Source organism: Macrobrachium nipponense, chromosome 10 (assembly GCF_015104395.2).
Source record: "Macrobrachium nipponense isolate FS-2020 chromosome 10, ASM1510439v2, whole genome shotgun sequence".
Taxonomy (NCBI): domain Eukaryota; kingdom Metazoa; phylum Arthropoda; class Malacostraca; order Decapoda; family Palaemonidae; genus Macrobrachium; species Macrobrachium nipponense.
Genome location: NC_087204.1, coordinates 61,191,432 through 61,212,354, shown reverse-complemented (window position 1 = coordinate 61,212,354; position 20,923 = coordinate 61,191,432). Strand labels below are relative to the sequence as shown.

Genomic DNA, 20,923 nt, shown 5'->3' with positions numbered 1-20,923 from the left:
AGAGTAAGATAACTGGGATTTAGAAGAACCATAAAAGTGACAGTGTATTGTTTTATTGAATGTGATTAGTGCTGAAATGGGTAAGCATTCTTTTAAGCCCAAGTGTGGCTTTGTCTTATTGTATCTTGAACATGTTTTTCAGAGATATCCTTTTTTATATGACTTTGTTACAGGAGAGTCGGTTTATATAGTTTTGGTTTATTACAGTTTATTTATATGGGATTTTTTTCTTTTCTCTCCAGATGGATCTGGCAGATTCCCTGGAACTAGTACTGGTGATGGTGTGGGGAGAGACATTAATGACTTTGATTACCTATCTTATGACTGATGTCTAGTCTTTGTAGAGGAAGCGGTGGACGGGTTTGGTCCGATCCCCATTGTTATTTGGGTTTCCTGTTTGAATTATAATACCCTTTTATAATGATGCATTGTTTGGAGTTTTCATTGGTTTGTGTTTAGAAACTAAAGTTTCAGATCTGACTTGTTCAGACAATCATTTTGTTCTTTAAGAATTTAACTTGTTCAGTCAATCACTTTGTTCTTAGAGAATTTGATTTAACTAGTTAGTCCTTTTGTTCTTAAATAAATGTATTTTTATAATCTTGAATCTATTTTGACCACCTAGGAGTTTTGTTTTATGAGTTATGTGTATGTGTGTGTGCGCTGTTGGTTGTGATGAGAGAGAGAGAGGAGAGAGGAGAAGAGAAGGGGAGGAGAGACGAGAGAGAGAGAGAGAGAGATAATGACTAAGGTTGAGGCCATCACTACCAAAACGCCTCGACAAGGTAAGTTTACATATTGCATCCTCTCTGAGGGTGGATAACATATTCACTAAACCCTAAACACTCACTAAATCCTAAACACTAACTAAACATTCACTGAATGCTTATACACTATCATTCACAAAACATACACTAAATCCTAAACACACACTAAACATTCACTGAATACCTGCACACTAAGCATTCACTAAACACAAACATCCACTAAACCCTTAACACTCACTAAACACACACTAACCAAAACACTTACTAAACATTCACTGAATACTTACACACTACACATTCACTAAAAACTAACATTCACAAGACGTTCACTAAACACTTGCTAAGCATTCGCTGAATACTTACACACTAAACATTCACAAAACATTCACCAAAACTGCAAAGACTCAGTAAACATTCACAGAACACTTACACAATAAATATTAAATAACATTCACAAAACATTCACTAAGCCCTAAACACTCAGTAAACATTCACTGAATACTTACAAAATAAACATTCACTAAATACTAACATTCACAAGACTTTAACTAAACACTCACTAAACATTCACTAACATTCACAAAACACTCTCTAAACCTTAAAAATTCGGCAAACGCTTACTCATTAAACATTAATGATAAAAAAATTCGCAATCGCACTAATCCCCTGTTCAATTTGCTGGTTACCAGACCTTTATAAATGGCTACAAGGCTTTGCAGCGCCGCTCTGGTGGAAGACCATCAAACTACGTAGTAGTACTGGTATAGAGATCGCAAACTCCAGTATATACCGTCTATGGTAATTCCATATCATGACGACAATTTTTACCTGTTTTCCTCTATGAACAATATTATTGTATTATCATAAGGGTTAATGGGCATTATTTTAGTTTCTACAAATTCATGTTTGTATTTCAAAATGTTTAAAGTTAGCTGACGTCCATGGCAGTCAGTGTGTGATGGCTAAGGAAGGTTGAACAAATCTAGTTAGATCCACAATATGATGTGAGGAGGAGACCGAGAACTTTGGGCAGGAAAGCACAAGTCACTGGATATTGATGTAGCGTCTATCACACTTTGATTTCAGACATTGAAATGGATCGAACGCTAGTAGCTGTTTACAAAGTTACTGCCATTAAAAAGAATTATTCTGTACAACTAATGTGGCTACATGTTTTAGGGCTGTTGCCTTGTATGATAAGGCGCCCTATGAGGTAATGTTAGACTTGCGATAATCTTACGCTAAGTCGGTTGGTATTGCACTTCCATATTCAATGGAGTGTCTTGGGGTTTGTAGATCACTTACGAAGTCGGTATTATCTTCTTGGTTATTACGACGATGTGTTAAACTCATGATGATTCGGTGATTAGGCGAGGATCTAGTAGAAACCACGAAGTACAAAAATACTTATACAGGCGGTCCCCGGGTTACGACGGTTCCGGCTTACGACGTTCCGAGGTTACGACGCTTTTTCTTAAATATTCAATGGAAAAATCCGTCCTGGGTTACGACGCTTGTTCCGAGGTTACGACGCTTTTAAAAAACTCATACTATGATAAAACTCTTTATAGTTTAGCACAGTATATTAATAAAAATAAGTTTCTGGTTAGATTACAACAAAAATTTTGAGGTTATGATGATTTTCGACACTTTTTATGTCGTATTTTTCTATGTTTTTTAGTGACGCCTCATATGCGGAACTAGTTTCCGAGCGAATGAATACATACTAGCTTGCGGTGCGCAAAGTTTACATATAACAGTCCAAAAGCACAAATAATGAAAAAAATCATTGCTTGTTTCCAGTAATAATAACAAAACGAAGTTTCTGGTTAGATTACAATGAGAGAGAGAGAGAGAGAGAGAGAGACGAGAGAGAGAGAGAGAGAGAGAGGCGTCTTCCGACGCTCCGAGTAAGGACAGAGAAGTGTTCGTTTCCTTAAACGGCCTCTGACTCATGCCAGTAAATGTTTTGTTGATACTAATAATATAAGCCTATTTAAAGATACGTTTACGTACTTTAATTAGTCTATATGATACGTAAATAGTAATCAACTGTTCTTGTAGCCCTCAAGATTTGGCAAAATCGAAGTATCCAAAGAGAGACATTATCCAGTACTAATTTGATCAGAGAGAGAGAGAGAGAGAGAGACGCCTTGGCAACAATGGTCACCGTCTCGGGGATTGACGTAACATTTATTTTCTGAACAGATAGGACAGAGAAGTGTTCGTTTCATTAAACGGCCTCTGACTCATAGCAGGAAATGTTTTGTTGATACTAATATATAAGCCTATTTAAAGATACGTTTACTTTAATTAGTCTATATGATACGTAAATAGTAATCAGCTGTTCTTGTAGCCCTCAAGATTTGGCAAAATCACTCCAGGTTGTACATAAAACTTCAAGAATGTAGTGTCACCAGAGGATTACAATAGTTTTTACCTTCAAGAACCAGCATTCTTTTATGAAAATAACTCCAGGTTGTACATAAAACTACAGGAAACAACATGTAGTGTAACCAAAGGATTACAAGTAAGGTTTTTATAACTTTTTATTAGTTTAAGACATATTTCCAAGCGTCATTCCGGCTTACGACGATTTTCGGCTTCCGACGCGTCTCAAGAACGGAACCCCCGTCGTAACCCGGGGACTGCCTGTATTCTCTGAATTTACATGGTGAAGATCAGGTATGATTGTACAAGTCTTCTAATGACGATAGCTTGATCGCTTCTGCCAATGATGATGGCTAATTCTATTCTCTCTACATGATAAAGCTTAGGTAAAGAGGTACAGGTCTTCTAATGACGATAGCTAACTCTCTTCTACCTTACTACCATCTCGGTTACCAGTCATAAAGGAACAGACAGTAGTTCGAACATATGAACATACAATCAGATGACATAGTTACATACGAACACACAATCAAAATGAGACACGCTACAGATCACGTAGGCCGTTTGAATTATAGGTCGCGGTAGTTGTCTCAAGCAGGGAGCTTGGACTAGAGTTTATAAACAATTGAATGACTACAGGTGACGGCATGTTATCTTAGCCTACTTTTATTGTATACGTCATCTTTAGCGTCTCTAGTCTGATCACATTCCTGCAAGCAATCTGGTTGACCTCTTTAGTTTTAGTCTTTTATATATATGGACTAACATTCCATATTTTTATTATGTAAACACTTACATTAGCTCGGTCAGCTACCAAAAACAACTACTGAATATTACTCAAACTTGACTTGCATTTGACTTATAGGAGTGTGATACAGACACTATGTGAATATATATATATATATATAAGTAAATAAAAATTCATGGTATACATGAATTGATTCAAGTAATAAAATATAAAACAATGATATTCGTAAATAATAGTGATCACGTGATATATACTGATACAGTTTTTCACTTCATCTCATTAAGATACATATGCTACAGAAAATACTAATGTACTCTGATAATTGCATAGAATGAAGATTAACATGATAAAAATCATATTTTAACTGATAAAAAATTTCATATATGAATTGATAAAATTATTAATGTTTATGCTGATTGATTCGTTGATTTTTATGCTAAATGTTATATATCTGATTCATTAATCCATATACTAACTCATATATAACTGCAGATATTGGTAAGATAAAAGGTAACAGATTGATTATAGGCTACCTGATTTGTTTATACATATGTATATGGATTCATATAATTATGATTAATATATGTGCACTTTAAATAGATTCCCATTGCGTACACGCAAAGATATATTTCGATTCTGTTATTTATGATCATTTATATATAGATTCCTAGTGCGTACACGCAAAAATATATTTCGATTCTGTTATTTATGATCATATATATAGGATACATGACCGAGGTTATACTACTTCACATTTAACTAGCTTTCGAACAACTTTTCGTCCATTACACAGTTCCAGACAACCACCTATAGCCAAATGAAACGGCCAATTTCAATGGTTAAAACAAGGGGAAAATTTGCCTGGGCCGGGTCCAACGTTCTATTTTGCGCTCATACTTATTCTCTGCATCCTAAGCTACACAATTACGTTCGCGATGAATAAAATCATCCCCAGCACGAGTCCTTCGCCAGCAAAGTAGAGTTGAATATCCTTCGGGTCATAATTGTCGGAAGTATGTCCCTTTTGTAGTCGATTTCCGACAGCCGCCGGAGCGTTCCGCATTAAAACAAGATTAACGACGGGATACGGGTGTCGGTCGAAGAAGTCCATGATGGTGCTTATTCCTTTCACATTGTAGGCGGTTGTTACTCGACTGCCGTCGTCCGCAGCGACAAACGATTTTTTTAAGTTGCGATGTGAAACTCTCGTACTGCAGGATACTGTAACCAGGTTCCATTAATCAGCCTGCAAGTGAAATTATATTTGTCACAAGGGCAAAGTAAATTCAGACAACATCCAAATACGGGAGGGGGAGAAAGCCATTTAGATCCGGACTTAACCCACATGAATTCGCTGATATTTGTGGAATTCAAAAGAGTCAGCCGTACAAACTTTTTTATCCATGGCGTTAACAATGAGTGAACCTATCCAGGTCTATGAGGACTGTAAAAATATCCATAATTATAAAAAATAAACAGATATCAATACGAATCCCAAAGAAAATTCGATATTACTGATTACTGGTAGTAAGTTACTAGACAAAGAAGTGGAAAATGGAGCTATTTGTAAGATTGCCAGGCAACATAAGAGTCAAAGAGAATATTAATCATGATTCTGTATTTCTCTATGCTAACTGAAATTAAGTTGTGATAAAATCTGATCCTATGTGCCCCTAACAAAAGTTTCATATTCAATTTTCTCGCGCGCATCCTCTGAGGTAAATTTTAAAAACTTTATTAATAGGTAGGAGATGCAACGAAAAAACCCACTATGTAACTAATTTCTAAATAAACTTTGGGTTTTTCAAGAAAATGTGACATTTTCCCATGAATGTTTTACTTGAATTGTAATAGGCTAATGTTGCAAGTAAATATTTCATATCCATGACTTGATACTTCTAAATGTCTATGAGGTTCAGAAAAAATTAATTCATTTTGTTGTTATAGAAATTCTATTTGCTTATTTTGTTTATTAATTTTAAAACGATTGCAATCCTTAACTAAAGTTGCATTGCACACACGGATAAGAATAGGTTATGTGGTATGTCATGTGACCTATGAACCACATGTGAAGTTCATGAGCTAAGCATTCCTTTCTCCAGTCAATCTGCTTCGCAAGCGGAGACGACACACAGATGAAGCCTGTGTAAGCAGATTATTGAGGTTAAAAGGAACAAATGCTGATACGGCAATGATGACGTCGTCACTTGGCAGGAGATTGCTCTCAGCCAGCTAAGAGTTACGTTACTTGCTGTAATAAATACGACTTTAGGATAAATTTTTTGTTTTTTAATACTCGACCCACATGAGAAGAATGTCTGAAAAAAAAACAGTACCAAAATTGAACAATATATTAGTTTCATGTTGGATATCTGCATGATTGTACATAAATGTAATACTGTTAAATTAGATATTCCTTATTCAAACTAATGAAAAGGGTTTCCATACAAATTTTATATATACTATTTGCCCTGTATAAGATTATTCGCATAGATACGCATTTTCACTTCTAGACTTCCTGACTTTAAAATCTCTTTTATTTTATATTATTTTATTTATTTATTATTATTTTTTTTTTTCATTGACTACGAATATAAATCACCGGGACAGACAATATGTCAGTATGTTTTGATGTGTTTGAACTTTTAGCTTATTTTTCATTACTAAAGCGTTAAGTTAGAGTTCAAATCTTTACGCATATATATTTGGATATTTAATTAACCTATGGTTACGTTTTGCTTATTGATTTTATCGTGATTCCTTTTTTATTATAATTTGTAACCCTTCCGACTTCTTACGGAGTGTATTACATTGACTCCACTTGTATCCATATTTATTTTATTTTTTATATTTATTTATTTATATATATATATATATTTGATAAATTAATGGTTGGCTTGAATATGTGGAAAAGTGTTTCTAGCGGCGTACCGTATAAGGCTACTTGCGGTATCAATTCTATAGACACAAGATATAAATGATAAAGGGTACTTTAAAACCGCGAGAACCGCTATAAAATCCAGTTCGGATCCAATATCACGAGTTGTAACTCGTAAGACATTGACACTTTCTTATTTATCTCTTATTATACCAAACCGATTGACTGGGTGATAAAATATATTATTGGTTTTCTTAATGGATAGGAATTCACACAACGCGTTATGGAGATTATTATTGATTTACACCACCCGAGTCACAGATTATTGTGTTGAATTCCATATTTACTGATTTAGCACTCATAAATATTCCTAACGCACTCAATTGCGGTGTTTGTTTTTTGGTGCTATTAATTCTATATAACGTGTCAAGGAACTATTAACACTAAGAAGTGTTTATTCCCTCTGTCAGACTCGTAATTCTGTTAATAATTCTACGTATATTCTTTCAAGGATTGATTTGGCACAGGATAGGCCCTTAACTGACAGGTGTCTTAGTGTGTCCCTTGTTTTCATGACACGTGTTACAATCAGTTATGTGCTTTTTATATCTGTAAGCATTGTAGGCCAGTAAAACAGTGATTTGGCTTTCTGTGACATAGTAGGGAACCCTGGATGACGGAATGCAACCAGTTTATGACAATTGGTGTGAAAGAGATTACTACTACTACCTGGTCGTTAGTCATCTGCTGTGTTCTTCGGGTTTTCCTCGTCACAGACCTACATATAATATTACATTTGATTACATTATTCTGATACACATACTTTAAATATACTGTTGCTTTAGGGTTTCTGCTCGAAGTGTTTATTGTTTTTGCTTAGCCGCTGACCCTGTTTCCGTTCAAAGTGTTTATTGTTTGGTGTTTATTGCTGCTGACTCTGTTTCTGTTCGAAGTGTTTATTGTTTGGGTTAGGTCTGTTGACTCTTGCTTTGTTCAGTTTGTAACAGTTCTGCGCTCCAACCCAGATATTCAATGCTCGCAATCTCTTGGGTTAGGGAATTTTCTTGTTTAGATAAGGTTTTAACAATAGGCACGGATGTTTCTATATCTTTTAGTCTAATTAATGGTTCTTTGCAGTATGGCGCGGGATTGCGGGATAATGCGTCAGCTATGATAATTGCTTTCCCAGGTAGATATCTTATCTTGGCTCCAAAGACCTGAATGATCATTTGTCACCGAGTTCCTTTTGGACTGTGATTAAAGCCTTTGAAAAAACTCGGTAAGTGACATGGTCAGTAAGGATTTTAACAGGATAGCCGTAGATTATGAACTTAAAATGTACTAGTGAGTTAACGATACCTAGCCCTTCCTTGCCTATTACTGTATATTTACTTTCAGAGGGCTTTAGTTTACGTGAATAAAAAGCTATAGGAAAGAACTGTTTATCATATTACTGAAGTAGTACCCCTCTTACCCCTTGGTCTGAGGCGTCTGTTGCAATAAAAAAAATTCCTTATTTAAATCAGGGATTTTTAAGTTAGGTGAGCTGCATTATTCCACTTTTAAGATATCAAACGCCTGTTGATGCTTTTCAGACCATAATAAATCTACGCTCTTCTTCGTAAGATCTGTTAAAGGAGCTGTCATGATTGAAGAGTTACATATTTACATACGATTGTAATACCCACTACAGCGCCAAAGTGCTGTATCCCCCTTTTACGTTAATAGGTACCGGAAGTTATGAATAGCCGACACCTTACCATGGACTACTTTAAGACCGTGACTAGACACATAAAACCTAGATAAACATGTTCGGTTTTTTAAAAACTCACATTTAGATATTTTACTCTGAGATTATTTGTCTTTGTCTCTGTAGCACTAGCTCTAGTTTATGTGAAAGTACTTCTAAGGTATTAGAAAAGATTACAAGACCAACCAATAGGCATGTAGGGTATCCCCTAAAAGTCTCCAAACACTATATTGTAATTGGGGCGCAACGTAAGCCGGAGGCAAACGTAAAAAACTGATAATGTCCCCTGAGTGTGCTGAAAACGGTGTATGAGGTACAATCACTTAGGTAATGGTATCAGGTAAAAGCTTTTAAGTAAGTCCAAGCTGGTGAAAAATTTATTCTAACCTAACAGAGATAAGATGTCGTCGGTACATGGCACTGGAAACTATCGGGAGTCGTTTCCTTGTTTAAGCGACAGAAATCTACGCAGATACGCCAAGTCCGATCTTTTATGGCATGACGTTTTGAGGGAAAAATTATATGGGCTATTTGATTTCCTAATGACTCCTATTACTAACATTTTTCAACTTCGTCATTTATCTCTATTTTGAAATTCCATTGAGAGTCTATACGAAGGTACGTATATAGCTTTATGTTTGTCCTTAGACCGTATTTTGTGTTAAATTACATCCGTTTTTTCCTCAGAAATCACTCGCTAGTGGAGAAACTTCCTGGTATTCAGATAAAAGATAAAAAAAAGTTTCTGCTGAATCACCTCTGCTTGAATGACTTTACGGATATTACTTTAGATAGAGTATAAGGGAGATTCATCTACGACTGATTGGGCGTGATTAAAAATTAGCAACAATAAAAAATGCGATATTTATAACTTCCGTATCCACGATATGTATACGTTTGTGGATCACTAGATTTAACTTGTTGCTGCTAGTCAACGTGTCTCGGCTTTGTTCGCGGAAATCGTTATATTTCAGAGTGTCGGGAAGGATTAAAATTTCATTTCCCAGCAAAGTCTTTTTACACGCACTAAGACATTCGAGGGTGCATGCTTCTCGAGATTTTACGTGCAAACTACGACTGCGGTTGTGGGAGAATTCTGTTGGGTCATTTGAACAATGTTACGATTTATGAGACAAATGTATAGTTCCTTTATATAAGTTATTATTTGATTAATTGTCTCTTTTTTTTTTTTTTTTTTTTTTTTTTTTTTTTTTTTTTTTTTTGTTCAAACTGATTTTAATATGTTTGAAGGTTTATAGGATTTTCCTTTGATAAACACGCCTTATTTTGCAGGATGTAAGATAATATTTTGTATACCCCTAGATGGATCTTACAATTACACTGGATACAGATCAATGTTTTTTTATAACTATAGAGGTATCTGTAAGCGCTCGCTTATCCGGACTTCTCATTAGGGAAGTTCGAACAACAGACGGTGAGTCCGTAAATACAGGATATTACGTTTACTAAAGGAATAAAACAAGATATTCTAATTTTTACGGCGCTTTCAGTCGGGCTTAATCCACCACTACCTATAATAACTTACGTATTAAAAAAAACGAAAACCTGCTCTGATTACTTGATACGGTCATGTGATGCATAGGGAAATTCCTTTTTAATTTTTTCAACATCGCTCTCCCTTTCCGCTGAAGTCGCTTAAATGGAATGTGCTTTGCTTTGAAAACTCGGCAGATTTAACTGACCCTGACCGTCTGACTGGATGACATAGTAACCAAGTATGCTTTAAGCACGATTTGTTTGTTTCTGAAAGGGCTACTGTTTACCTATTTCTTTTTGTAATAATTAGGATCCTTCTCTTTATTACCATCGACAACGTATTGTGTGTTTTTTGCATTCTGTTGTTGGTTACGTATAAAGCAGCGAAAGTATGAATGACGAACTATTAGGAATTGAGCGATTACTATTAAGAAAAGTTATTTCTACTGCATTCAATATTAATTGTTTGTACTTGCTGTTGTTTACTTCATTCTTTGCTAAAATTTGAAATAGTGAGGGATCCTGGTCAGCGCATTTAGCCTAATGAAATTTTTTATAGACATGTTATTCCTTGCAATCCAGCCGTACTTTTAAAGTTAAGTTGAGTCATTGAGGTTCGATATTTTATATAACTCAAAAAACTCAAGGCTAAAACTGCGATCGGGACTTGCAAAGGAGCATTTATTGTCATGACCCGAAATAGTGTTACCTCTAATTTATCTAGATTTGTATGGGTGTTCCACTTGTTTTTGTGTGTTTTCTAATCACTACGGTGCCTAACGACTCTATCCATGCATCTGTATAAATACAGACGTCCACTGCGTAAACGCACACTGTTTAATATGATTTGTTACGTAAGGGATTAATAATCACCCAAAATGATAAAATTAACATATGATTATGATATTTCAGTAGAACTTCTGGAAACAGACACTCAAAGATAAAAAAACTCGCAGTAGCGAAATCTCGATAATGTAGATAATTTCTGTAAAAAGGTAAGATTAAGAATGTCTCGTAACTTCAGCCACAGGAATAACGAATTCGACCTGCAAAGGAAACACTCAGTTACTCCAAATGAATAAAAAATTGTACTAAGCTTGTTTTTGTGGGAAGTCACGGTGTTCCGATAACGATGTGCCCTTGGCCCTCCTCTTTAGCGGATGACCTGGTTTGGCTTGAGTTTTCCCCGTGCGCGTTGTTTCGATGATTCTAGCCCTTGAAGATCCGATGCTGCAGACGCGTTCGGTTTGTTTCTTGAAGTGCAGGAAACGCTCACTAACGATGTTTTCTTGAATGATTCTAATGAGAGACGAAGCGCTTGCGTTGCCGTAGGAAATAGGACACGTCGGGTTTGTTTCTTGAAGTTATTCACTAAACGATGAGACTAAGTTGCTTGAAGAATCTGCTGCTTCCGTCGTCGTTGACTTCATGATTTATTATTCTGGTTTTACTTCGGAGAAGTTGTAGAGTTCTTCTGTGACGCTGCCACCACTTTTAGGGCTGTTACCTTGTATAATAAGGCGCCCTATGAGGTGATGTTAGACTTGCGATAATCTTACGCTAAGTCGGTTGGTATTGCACTTCCATATTCAATGGAGTGTCTTGGGGTTTGTAGATCACTTACGAAGTCGGTATTATCTTCTTGGTTATTACGACGATGTGTTAAACTCATGATGATTCGGTGATTAGGTGAGGATCTAGTAGAAACCACGAAGTACAAAAATACTTATATTCTCTGAATTTACATGGTGAAGATCAGGTATGATTGTACAAGTCTTCTAATGACGATAGCTTGATCGCTTCTGCCAATGATGATGGCTAATTCTATTCTCTCTACATGATAAAGCTTAGGTAAAGAGGTACAGGTCTTCTAATGACGATAGCTAACTCTCTTCTGCCTTACTACCATCTCGGTTACCAGTCATAAAGGAACAGACAGTAGTTCGAACATATGAACATACAATCAGATGACATAGTTACATACGAACACACAATCAAAATGAGACACGCTACAGATCACGTAGGCCGTTTGAATTATAGGTCGCGGTAGTTGTCTCAAGCAGGGAGCTTGGACTAGAGTTTATAAACAATTGAATGACTACAGGTGACGGCATGTTATCTTAGCCTACTTTTATTGTATACGTCATCTTTAGCGTCTCTAGTCTGATCACATTCCTGCAAGCAATCTGGTTGACCTCTTTAGTTTTAGTCTTTTATATATATGGACTAACATTCCATATTTTTATTATGTAAACACTTACACATGCAGATATGAAGCTTTCATTAACTGGACAGTAGTATATATCAAGTTATTTATGGTAATTTACACAGCTTTTTCTTGTTAATGAAAATCGATTTTCAAAAGTTTAGGCTATATCATATACACGGATACTATAGAGTACACAAAGATACTCAACTCGAATTTTCTCCCATAACAGCCTACGTACCACAAAAGACCCCAAGTGGTTGAAATCTAATGCCCCCAAGTGGTTGAAATCTAATGCCGTCATCAAGGATGAGGCAGTTATGTAACAAGAAACGTCAGGACCTACGTCATGAACGTAAAAAACATGCATTCAAGATTTTCTCTTTTTACTATGCATTCCCGACTTTCACTTTATACCATGAGTTCAAGATTTTCTTATTATACCATGAATGCTCGGCAGCACTGCAAACACAATACAGTCATATTTCTTATAAATTGCAAAAATAATATTCATTTTTAAAAGGTATGTTTTAGTAAATTAAAAATGTTATCCACAAAAATTTAAGTTTGGCTACATAAGCTCCAGCCAAAATATACCTTTTGAACACAGTATGTAAATAAATGGTGCTATTTGTCAATCATTTTGGATAGGATTTATGACGTCATGCCATTGTCTCTACTGGCGCTGTGGTAACGTCTCATATGTGCCTGACTCGAGTATATTGTGTATTCTATAGTATCTTTAAAGATCATGAAAGTAAGAGTGACTACAGCTTATGATATAAATTTTCCACCTTTTTACAATCTTTGAATGTTACAGCAACTGTCGAATCAAATCAAGAACTAGGGTTTTGCGAATTATTCGCCTTTAGCTGATTTAGGTTCCAGCCTGGCGGTCTGGGCGATAACAAGGTCTAAAGAACTAGACTCTACAACTCGGTGGAGGGATTGAGGAAGCAAGGTTTGCAAATTTTACACATTTATTAAAAAAAATAAACTCTAATAACATTCAACACTTTGCCCCACATTATTTATACATGTTAATTCCATGTAAAAAGGTTCACAGAAAACATTTGCTACAAAAATGCAAAGAATCTAAGTACCATGTGGCCAATACAATTCTACACCCATGAGGCAGACTAAGAGATAAGAAAATCAAGAATCTAACATAAAATCAATACAATCAGCTTCTTCACTTTACATTTGGCCATATGAACTCGAATTAGACTTCCTCATTCAAAGTATGCGTGGGGTTCCCTGCGATGGACTTATACTATATCATGTTAACTGAGTAAAAGTAACAACCCTAGCTGTGTTGGAGAGGAGAAAAGCGATCCGCTTTACCTGCTATCTTTGGTACCTGGGAAGCGAATGAACGCTCTCCACGTCATTGCATTCGAGCACAACTTTCGTTACGTCATGGCGTAGCAATACCTGACTCTTTATTCTATTGCGTCTCATCTTTATGGATTGACTACAATATATGTTAAATCATATTAAGGTGAATGACGAACTCTAGCTTTACATGCTGTGATACAACTTAAGTAAACTTGAAGTATTTCCCCGTATATGAAGGTTTTCACTATGTGCACTTCCTTTGATTTCATCTTATATACATGGTTAATTTTGTTTCAGAATTTGATAAGACATATTATAAATTTTATAGCAGATTATTTCGCTCTCCTTCCCCACACAGTTTCGTAAGAGTTAGCTACTCGTGGTTTAAGTCACATAGACGCTTGCACTTGTCATTGATTCTTCTTCTTACTCAAGTTAACCTGATGTTTGTGGCAGGTTTGTCACAAAAAGAGGGATCCGTCTTTTTTCGCGACATAGGGTATGAAGTTCTAAGAGAATTAATTATAAATACTATGGTCACATCAAATTTCATCAAGCAAATGAAAGCATAATCTTAGCAACCATACCACCTGGTAGCATATTTCCCAAGTCTGGAAGAGTTTAGGGATGGGGGAAAATTAGGACCAATCAGAGCACATGGAGCTGATCCATGACATCACAAGCCACGCCTTTTAGCTCCCTCCTCAGTCCTATGTCCATTACTGCTGCCAGTCACGATGCCGAAGAAATACTTTCTTCTCATTTTCACAGTTTACGGCTTGTATGGCATAAACATTTTGGTCAGATATATCTAAACATAACGCAACACTAATTTAACAACGATTTATTCTTCAAATGAGATACACCATGAAATATATAAAGCGTTATTGGCTTCTCCTTATTGGTAAATAATATTTTCACATCGCGAATTTCTAAATTATATACATGAAAATGCATGTTTAAAAGAGAGAGGGAGTAGGCTTACACTACGGATTTCTATGGACATATGCTATTTCGTAGTAATGCACATTACTACACATTGTATAATAGCAATATACTGATCATTAATAGGCCATGAACAGGAATCAGACTGATATTGTCCCTACTATTTACAGGGACACAGTATCAGCTTCATTCATTAAATTATTTCAAGAGCTAATGTGCCCTTAAGGAAACCTAAGGAAACCTACGGTATTGTTGGTTTGGTGATCTACGTTAGCCTACTGTAACCAAATGTAGTTACGTGACAAACTCATCTTGTCAGTAGCTAATCTGAACACGGTTGTTTTTCAAGGTGTACTTGATAAGCTGTAGTAATAATTGCCTTTTTGAGGTGGATTCCGTTTTCATAAAACCTTCCAGATGTCCTTACCTGATTGGTCCTTGTCATTCACTGTGCACGAATATATAAAACGTTTTTATTGAAAAATTTTGCTTTTGATTTTTACTTTTCATACATTGTGTACAAACAAATAAAAAGTGATAATATAATTCAGTATTGAATATTTTTAGCAAGCCCTTACGTGATATTTGCTTAAAAATCATTGTGTACAAAGAAAACACTGATTATTTATTTAATATTTTTAACAAACCTTTCGTACCTGTCGTTCATTGTGTACAATCAAAATGAGTATTTCATTAGTATGTATTACTTTTAGCAATTATAGGAGAACAGAATACTACCTATTTACGGAGTTACCGTAGACGTTTTACTAAGCTGAACTAGAGCAGAATTGATGCATAAATTTTTATTAGAATTGCAATATGCTTTAAAGTAATTATAGATGACACTTTTTTTCCAGCTCTTTTAACAGAAAATCTTATGCAATTATTCAACATGTGTTAATTAAAGCCAGGGATAACGGTAGTATATGAGTATACTACTATTTTTTCATACAAGCTCACACTCAGTGGCCAAATGTATGCCTTAAATTAAGTGCATAGATTTTTTTTACATATAGATTTGTGGCATTATGCCAAGCACTGGGGCAACTAAGGCCATTCAGCGCTGAAATGGAAATTGACAGTAAAAGGTTTGAAAGGTGTTACAGGAGGAAATCCTCAAAGCAGCTGCACTATGAAGCAATTGTTAGGAGACGGTGGACAATAAGATGGAAGAAAGAGAATATGAAGGGAGGTAACAGTAAAATGAATGAAAGTAGTTGCAGCTAGGCGCCGAAGGGACGCTGCAAAGAACCTTAAGTAATGCCTACATTGCACCGAATGAGGTGTACTGACAGCACTATCCCCCTACAGGATGCATAAATTTGTCATCAAAACTGTATCCTCCACATTTCTTTTAAGCATAAGGCAGTTATTATTTTAGTTCTGTACATAATACCTTTTTATAGCCTGAAACAACAGGCAGTAACGCCTGAAAAACGTTCCATGCTCCATGCTTTTAAAATCGTCACTTTCAAAGTCCAAGATTCTTGATGGGAATCGAAGTGCCGCTTAGTTCTTGGCCTCCTGGCTGTAGTCTGTAGTGCTAATTACAGGTCATATACCATCATTTTTACCATACCATCAATTTTACCATCTTGAATATTGTTTGATTCATCCCATGTGCTATCGCAACTTTTTCTAAATGACATTAAACACACATGTTCAAATGTATAATTTAACAACTCGCTATGAAAATATTATTTATGCACTAAATATCAACTTTGCGACCAGGAATTTAGAGGCACTGAGCACTATTACCATGAGGGAGAAGCCAATAATGCTTAATATATTTCACGGTGTATCTCATTTGAAGAATATATTGTTTATTGAATTAGTGTTGCATTATATTTAGATATATCTGGCTAAAATGTATAAGTCATTCAAGCCGTAAATTGTGAAATGGGGAAGTTTTTCTTCGTCATTGTGACTGGCAGTAATGGCTATGAGACCGAGTGTAGCTAAAAGGCATGGACTGTGACGTCATGGATCAGCTCCACACGCTTTGATTGGTCCTAATTTTCCCCATCCCTAAACTCTTCCAGACTTGGGAAATATGCCACCCGGTAACCGAGGAACCTGCACACCAGTGACACATCCCTCTCCTGCTTCCCCCCTTTCCCCATCATAAGTCCAACACCATGTTATTATATTTCTCTCTCTCTCTCTCTCTCTCTCTCTCTATTTCTAAAATATACTTACAAATATATCACTCAATCTCTCAAAGAAAATGTAATGAATTAAGTATCCGTAAATAGGCTCATGCTTACACAAAAGTAGATTTTACTTTTTTTTCCTATCTCTCTCTCTCTCTCTCTCTCTCTCTCTCTCAAACACAATTTACAAATATAGTATTACTCAATCTCTCAAAGAAAATATAATGAATTAAAGTGTTTATAGGTAGGTTATACTACTTACACAAAAACTAACTTTGCTCTCTCTCATCATAATACTGCCGAATTCCTATATTGTTCCACACGATTTCTCTTGGATATTGCTCAATTTTTAAAATATTTTCTCTCATTTAGATAGTGTTTCCAATTATGCATGAATCGTATTTCATTTTCCTATCATAACATCAGTTTTGATTAAGGTTTCACAAGAGTTTGTATAGAAAAATGATCGATATTCTACTCTGAACTGATGCTACAAAACAATTCTAACGGATAATATAGAAGTTGTTATGCATTCAGGTATCTATGATTATAGGAGTTCTGTAAAATATTTATGGTTTAAAGTTACTGGAAATTTTGCAAGCAACAAACACGATTACTTTGAAGCTCCGCCCCCTTTCTGAGTTGCAAGGTGTGGCATTATTAAACAAATAGTGTCCAACGATTTAAGAAAAATGTATTGTCACTTTTGTTGCTGAGTGTACAAGAATGCAATTTGTAGACTTAAGGAGGTTGTGAGATCAAATGAAAGTAAAATCAAGGTACTAAACTATACAAGACAATAGGTACGGAGAAAGTTAATTGTACCCATGAGGTTTACTATGAACATTGAACAGGGGGAGAAAGCCAGAAGAATGAGGATGCTCATATATCATATTACTTCAGCAATGGTAAAAATAATATCTCTAACAATGCAGTGACTGTTGTGGTAATAGTATTACAAACAAAGGATGTGCTGAAAATTCATATCATAGGTTGTGTTTAATTTAATTCCCCCTCTTAGAACTGAGACCTAAGAGAAAATGAAGTAACTTGGATAATTCTAGTTTGTGTGCTAGTTACAGCATTTACTTAGATTATTTGATGCATGCGACTTTGTTTGCTATTACTATGTTTAATTGTTGATTTTGAGTTTTAAAACTTATATGATTTCATGTCAGTACTCAAGCTTGCATCTCATGTGTATGTTGAGAGGAATCCTTGTATTTATTTAGTTCACTTAAATTTATTTTAATTAGGTGCTGCCAGAGTTAGCAAGTAGCTTGTAGACTCATGTACAGACCCACATGGTTTGAAAGGAGGAAAAAAATCAGAAAAGATTTAGGTAATTGAGAATTACTAAAAAGCACCCACATGGTTTGAAAGGAGGAAAAAATCGGAAAATAATTAGGTAATTGAGAATTACTAAAAAGCATCTGGCATCAAGAAATACATATGATTACCCTAAAAAGGAAGTCATAGAAATAAACAGGTCCCTGTGGCGCAATTTTTTATGTTTTTATTTTAAAGCCAAGCTCATTTGGTTGTGAGGTAGACATCGGGCGAAAACGCCTGCTGGATACTGAAACCTGCTGCTCCCGACCACTTTCCGCTGGACTGGGAATACCCGCTGTATGCTCAATCTCATCGAACAAATACAGCGCCGTCCTGCACGAATTCCCAGATGTCTTCAAGCCAGAACTGCGTCAGGTGCCAGGTACCCAGGCCAAGCACAGCATCCAGCACCACATCACCACCACAAGCACGCCGGCACATGCCAAGTACTGCCGCCTGCCACCTAAGAAACTCCAGGATGCTAAATGAGCATTTGCTGAGATGGAAAGGATGGGTATCTGCAAAAAGGCATGGCGTCCATGGGTGTCCCCCCTCCCTGTGGGGACTATCGTCGGCTGAACCTAATGACACCACCAGACCACTATCCCCTCCCAAACATGCAGGACCTAACAGGAGCCCTGCACGAAGACAGCCATCACCACGCCGTTTGGGACATATACCTTCTCCTACTCCACCTTTGGCCTCAGGAATGCCAGGGCCACATTCCAACACCTGATGGACAGCATCTTAGGGGACCTACCATTCTGTGTCTGCTACTTGGATGACATCCTGATATTCTCCAGGTTCCCAGAGGAGCACCTGGGTCATGTCCAGGCTGTGCTGAAACACCTTCAGGAGAACGGATTGATCGTCAGATCTGACAAATGTACCTTCAGAGGGGGGAAGGTAGACTTCCTAGGACATAAAGTCTCTCTGACAGGGGTCTGCCCCATGGCCTCCAAGGTGGATGCGGTGAAGGATCTTCCAACACCAAAAACGATCAAGTCCCTTCAGGAGTTGCTTGGCCCGCTTGCATTTTTTAGCCGCAAGTTAAAACCCCCGGAGACCCACTACAGTGCATTTGACAGGGGTTCATGAAGGCGGGAGACACATGGTCGGCAAGACAGCATTGACACCTGGCTGCTATTTCTGAATTCGGATGCACCATCAGCTACGTCCCCAGCAAGAAGAACCCAGTAGCCAACACCCTATCAAGGATTGAAATAAATTCAGTCCACCTGGGCATAGACTACGAAGACCCGGCAAAGGAACAGGCTGCAGACCTGGAAACGGCAGTTTACCACATGGCACTTACTGCACTGAAGTGGGAAGATGTGCTAGTAGGTGAATCCGGATCGACACAGGCCGCCCCTACCCCCTGATACCCATGTCATTTCTCCCTCGTGATGAGTAATGCCAAGCATAATGGTAGGAAAGCCGTAGAAATACTTCATAGTCATTATATTGGCATAAATAGGCCTAAAATAATAAAATAGTATAGAGAATTAATTAATATGAGAATGAAAGAAGATGAGAGTCACACCGATTACTTGATCAGGGCTGAGAGACTATCGACTTACCTGAAAGAGGTGAAGAAGGATATTGATGATGAATTACTTGTATCTATAGTATTGAATGGATTACCCTACAGTTACCATACATTTTCTACCATGGTAGATCAGAGAGGAGGATGGAATTTTCTTGAGTTTAAGAGACATTAGATAGACTATGAAGAAACTCTGAAGGGCTACAAGAGAAAGAATGCAAAGAAATTCATATAAGTGCTATAATTGTGGCAAAAGGGGCCACAAATCATTCCAGTGTCGAAGTGACAGAAATGAGTATAAGAAGCCTAACCATTGGTGTGAAAATTGTAAATCTAGTACAAATGATACAAATTACTGTAGGAAGAAAAATCATGTGAAAACAGTGAGAAAATGTAATGATGATTCAAGTGATGAAAATAATGGAAATGGTCATAATGATCTTTTTAGGACTAGTGAGTCTAGTTCAATGAATGAAGATTTGGTGGTAGATTATGGTGCAACTGCACATATTATTATTGAGAAATCTAAGTTTGTAAATTTGATGAAGATTTTGATCCTAAGGGACATACTATTGAGCTTTCAGATGGTAGCAGGACCACAGGTACTGTTTTGGGTAAAGGTAATGCTGTTGTAAATTTACATGATTCAAAGGGTAATGTGTGTAAGGTTACTTTAAGCGATGACTTGTACATTCCATCATACAGACAATATATTTTCTGTTAAGGCAACTACTAAAATAGGAGGGGAAATTTTGTTTACTCCAGATTATGCAGAGCTACGTGCTCCAGATGGTTGTAATTTTAATATTGAGACAAATAAGGAAACTGGCACTTTTACAGGAAGGGAAGATTGTGTGACCTTATCTTGCCAGGTCTGGTTGATTAGGCCAGAGGGACAAGTCACTTTCCTGGGACCCCTGAGCTGCTCTCATTGAAGAGCGAGAGGGATGTGAAAGAGCACCTGCCTGCCCTCATTTGACCTCTCGCTGGGTCGTGTTGGCAGATGGGACAGGGCCTGTAGGGGTGCTACTGGGGCCAGTATCAGTATACTAGGGGTCAGGATAGTCCCAGGTAATGGTTGCACTCTTGTGCTCAGCAACGGGCGTGGCAGTACACACAGCACCACTACTGAAAGCTCCATCAATCCTCTCTTCCCTGGACAGCACCTCTCCAAGGGGGATGGCTTAATTGATTGAGAGGTTTGAGACATTTTATTCCAAACAGAACTCAACAATCATACAACATACAATACCATCAAAGAGCAAGAAATCTTGCAAGAAAGTGAAGAGCAAGCCAGGCAGAGAGTTTGCAGAGGTGTCTGTACATGTAAGCAAAGTGGAGTGCATACCAGCAGGTGGGCGGGGCTTCCTGC

At 36.8% G+C, this 20,923-nt stretch overlaps 2 protein-coding genes across 6 annotated transcripts in view; one reads left to right on the top strand and one right to left on the bottom strand.

The window, feature by feature from the left end:
• The window catches only part of LOC135223641 (peptidyl-prolyl cis-trans isomerase-like 3), a 282,632-nt gene extending 282,091 nt beyond the window's left edge, over positions 1-541 (top strand). The window contains exon 6 of the mRNA XM_064262276.1: positions 243-541. The gene's annotated coding sequence lies outside the window, so the exon portion shown is untranslated. The remainder of the gene's footprint in view (positions 1-242) is intronic.
• The window catches only part of LOC135223639 (uncharacterized), a 466,317-nt gene that overhangs the window by 10,942 nt on the left and 434,452 nt on the right, over positions 1-20,923 (bottom strand). The gene's annotated exons all lie outside the window — the stretch shown is intronic.